General features: G+C 37.6%; 1 long non-coding RNA gene across 2 annotated transcripts; it reads right to left on the bottom strand.

Annotated features, from left to right (window-relative positions):
• Positions 1-1,432: 1,432 nt before the first annotated feature.
• Positions 1,433-4,354, bottom strand: LOC132889795 (uncharacterized). Of its 2 annotated transcripts, none has more exons than XR_009655095.1 (3): positions 4,230-4,354; positions 2,099-2,177; positions 1,433-1,911 (listed from the first exon to the last, which is right to left on the bottom strand). It is a non-coding gene; the product is annotated as an uncharacterized LOC132889795 (long non-coding RNA). The 2 variants fall into 2 exon arrangements; XR_009655097.1 differs by having other exon boundaries at positions 2,124-2,177.
• Positions 4,355-4,816: the final 462 nt, after the last annotated feature.

The raw sequence follows: 4,816 nt of genomic DNA, 5'->3' as shown, positions 1-4,816 counted from the left end.
AATCGCGTGGCATGGATCCACTGTGGAAAAAGATCAGTTAAAACAGCAGTAGAAGTAATGGCGACTATGTCTGCAGGCCCATTATATTGTTTTCTCAATTGTCCAAATCATTACTTTAAAAAGTCACACCAGCACCTGTCTCCCACGTGAAAGGGGAGTGTGGTGGAGATAATATTGTATTATTGACCTTGGTACAAATTTTATGCAACTTATCTACAAGGGCTGCAGAATACTCATCCATATGCATTTTCAAATCAGAGGTACCCGGAGCCGGAGTTCCCTTCTTCCAGGGGAGAGGGAAAGGTCTTCCAAAAATAATTTCTTGGTGTCACACGAATTTCAGCCAGAATGAATTATGGATTACAGAATCAAACCTGTGTCCTGCATGACCTTAATTAATTTGTCTTTCAATGTTCGATTAGTACGTTCTACGATAATAGAGGATTGAGGAATGTGAAAACACCAGTTTAGTTTAGAGATACTGACAAAGGTTTTGTGTGACTTTTGAGGTGAAAGGGGTACCCTTGTCTGAGTCTATGGCATTTGAAACCCCATAACTATAATAATAATTATTATTATTGATTTCTTATTATTTTATTGTTGTTATTTTATTGTTCTGCTTTTATTGTTTGTTTTTCTTTTTTTTTTTTACTGTCCAGTGTCCTTGGGTACCTTGCAAGGCACTTATAAATAAAATGTATCATTATTATTATTATTATAACTAGGTATTATTTCTTTTGCCAGAGTACGAGTGAACTACCTTCGTGTTCTCTCGAGAACAAGGAAAAACTTCTACCCATTTAGAGAATTTGTCCACAATCAAAATGACAAAAATCAAATGAGAAAGGAAGAGCGTATGCCTCATGCAGAATATCAGGCAGTGAACACACAGAGTAACCACAGAGGTATGATAAATATTATAAATTATAAATATTATACACCGTTTAGAACAAGAACCATCAACAAAGAGCACTTCCCCCATCCCTAGAGGGGTGGAGGAAAGATCAGACCTGATACTAGTAGTATGTACGATTTTTAGACAGCCAATATCAATGTCATCCCAAGTATCATCCCGAGAATTAAGGAGGCGTGCGAGAGCGCGACCTACATTATCAAAAGAGGATGTGACACGAATTTCGAGATTGTTAGTAGAACAGAGAATAAACAGTCATATGTTAATTTAATTATCTATTAAATTACTGATTAAATTTAATGGGTCTGTAAATTTTGCAACACCTGTTTAACTTGATGTGACGAGTGCAAGATCAGTGGGTGAGACAAAACCAATTTTTCCGCATCTTAAAACCATCAAAGCACATGCAGAGACAGCCCCCAGACACGCAGGTAAGCCTTGAGCAACAATGTCTAATGTTTTGGATAAAAACGCACAATGATGCATCCCCCCCCCCCCCCCCCCCCCCCCCATGCTCCCCAGAGGCTGTGCCTTGGTGTTCACAGGCATAGAGGTGGAAGGGCTTGAAGTGAGCAGGTAACCCAGGGGCGGAACAAAGGGTGAGGGAGTGATAAGAGACCACCATAGTGTCAGTCCAGGTCAAAGGATGTTGCAGTGGATCGTGATGAGAGATTGCAGAACGGAGAAGCTTGTCATATAAAGAGCAGTCAGGGATCCATTTTCTGACCCAGAAAAGACATCAGTGCATGTTTAGTTGCAGGGCGTTTTGTGTCTAGAATGACAGCCTTGAGAAAGTTCAAAACTGCAAAAGTTCAAATACTTAAGTGTCCATGCAATATTGCAGCTTGGTTCTGGAAACCTTAAAGCCCTTATGCGCCAGATGTTGGAGCAGGCGCAAGCGTCAGTGTCTTGGCAGATTTCTGGTGACTCAGCAGATACACACAGACCACAGAGTGCTGAGGGAGGGAGAAGGTCACAGAGCGCGTTATGAATTACAGCTGAAAATAAAACAGCAGGAGAGTCAAATGAAACCTTGAGTCCAAACGCTATCTCCTCATGTGCGTGGAAAAAGGCAGAACAGAGATCATTAATGGATGATCTATTAAATCATAAAATCATAAAATCATAAATGATGAGCAGGAACCTGTGATATTACAGAAGAAACAATCAATTCATTAATCTTACGTAAATCTTGTGTAAAGTGTCTCACCACGCCTTGCTCAAGAAGAGACTGTAGGATGATATGGATCCAGAGAGAGAGGTACTGCTTATTATAAACAGAATGCACATGAATATTGAATCATATTTTGTTTAGTTTCATGTCAATTTAAGTTCCAGGTTGCAGTGCAACAAAATGCAGAAAGGCTCAAGGACAATGAGTACTTATACAAGCCAATGTATCACAATCATGATAATTTATGTTTTTTCCTTAATGGTTAAATAAAGATAAACCCAAGTCTCCGATTTATAAACAAAAAGTTATTCAAGTAAACGTCTGTTAACTCTGTTTCTTGCTGAAAAAATTATGGTTAACTAAATACATTAAAACTCAGCAAACAGTTAATCAGAGCATTTCATATCAATAGTTCGAAATTAGGAGGAACATGGTTAAGCTTAGCCTCATAAGGAGCAATAAGTTTAAAGAGAGAAAAGGAGATAAAAAAACAGGGCAAATTGAAATGACAAACAATTTCACTGAATGTAATTTGAATAAAATTGAATAGCTGATAAGCACTTTTTGTTGGATTCGATATGTGACAGAGACTCAAAATACATTTTTAATTCAATTAACAGTATTAATGAGAATTGGTTGTCTTGGACATTTTGACTTTATGTATATGGAATTTACTTAGTAATATAAAGAGATTGCTTATTAAATTGATTATTGTGAGAAAGTGCCAAAAATAATGATTTTCTCTGCCCATTGCAGATTTCTGTGTCTGTCCTTGCCTGCTGTTCTTGCATGAGTTGTTTATATTATAGCTCTCTGTAACAGTCTGGGAGTCTTATCTCAATGCTGACTGAGAAAGAGACAGAGAGACTATAGAGACGGAACAATTATTCAAAATATTATCTCATCTCATCTCATTATCTCTAGCCGCTTTATCCTGTTCTACAGGGTCGCAGGCAAGCTGGAGCCTATCCCAGCTGACTACGGGCGAAAGGCGGGGTACACCCTGGACAAGTCGCCAGATCATCACAGGGCTGACACATAGACACAGACAACCATTCACACTCACATTCACACCTACGCTCAATTTAGAGTCACCAGTTAACCTAACCTGCATGTCTTTGGACTGTGGGGGAAACCGGAGCACCCGGAGGAAACCCACGCGGACACGGGGAGAACATGCAAACTCCACACAGAAAGGCCCTCGCCGGCCCCGGGGCTCGAACCCAGGACCTTCTTGCTGTGAGGCGACAGCGCTAACCACTACACCACCGTGCCACCCTCAAAATATTATATTTATATTAAATATTATGACGACAATTATTCAAAAAATGTCAAAAAATGAAGTAAAGAGCGGGTTAGCTCGCTGTTGAACTAATTTCATGCTTCCCAGACAAGACAAGTCCACATTTCGCTAAAACGCGTCAGAAACAGCAGTATATAGCATATTTAAAGGCTAGAATTATATATGATTAATAAAAATACCACTACATGATCAGTTTTAAAATGTTTTAGATCAACATTAAACATTAGGTTAAACATTAAACTTTTCAGCATTTCCATTCACACGTAGGGTAAATATATTTGATGCCTTTTATTATGCCTTTAAACAGGAAGTGGTATAATACTCAATATTTTAAAAATGATTCCTGATAAATATCTTCAAATCTGAAAGTGATATTTGATTTGGCTGAATTAATCAAACTCTAAGCCTTAAATATATTTCTTCTGTTTTTACCATGTCTGTTTAATTTAAGTGAATGTTTTAAAATGGTTTTTGTGTTGTATTTGCTTGTACAGTTATTTCATTATTTAAGGTCTGAATGCATAGAATTACTGCCCAAATCTGATGAGACGAGAGTTTTGCCCTAAAGAGCTGCTTTTTCTTTTATCCAGTGCGCATGCCCAGTTCACAAGCATCATGGGAACTGGAGTTCATCACAATTTTGAAAACTTCGTATTCATCATTTATAAGATCTAGACATGAAACTGCATTAATAGCTGCACTATTAATTATTAAAACGCATTAATAGTCTTGTAGAGTGCTCGCGGACCACTCGTGACTTTCCTGATAACTTTTCAGTTACAAGTTTCAGACTATCAACACACAATGAATATAAAATAAAATACAGATGATCTACTCACCAAACGCTGAAACTAATTGATTAAGAAGCAGATTTTTCCTCTGATGATGTTAAGGGAAGAGGATCTCTTCTCTTGGATTTCTAACAGTGATGAGATTCACAAACGATTCGGATCTTTTTCGGGACGAAACATAAAAATGACTCGATCGAGCGAATCGATACAGACGCATGGACTGCATTTGTTTCAGTTCATGCACACGTAATGGTTTGAGAAAAGTTCATACTTTAATTTCATGCAGCATGAGAGTGTGATTACAATTTGAAAACAGGAATACAAACAAGGTTTCCGTAGTTTCTGAGTCAAGAATCAAGAGTGAATCAAGTACATTGATTCACACGCATGCGAGTTTGTTCTAAAGAATCGATTCAGTGAAGCTTTCGTTGAGATTAAAATGCACAATATACAGAATGTCCGTATTTTATACGGATTTGATTCAATAAACATAGTATACGGGCGTACAAATAAAGTTATACGGATTCTTTTTAACAAAAAAAAAAACACTTCAATATTTATTTAGAGCTATAATCAATTCCCGCGATGATAAAAGAGCGCATAACCTTTACACTTTGTGGTTTTTTGTCAAACAT

This window comes from Neoarius graeffei, chromosome 1 (genome assembly GCF_027579695.1).
Source record: "Neoarius graeffei isolate fNeoGra1 chromosome 1, fNeoGra1.pri, whole genome shotgun sequence".
Lineage (NCBI taxonomy): Eukaryota > Metazoa > Chordata > Actinopteri > Siluriformes > Ariidae > Neoarius > Neoarius graeffei.
This window is presented reverse-complemented; position numbering and strand designations above follow the sequence as displayed.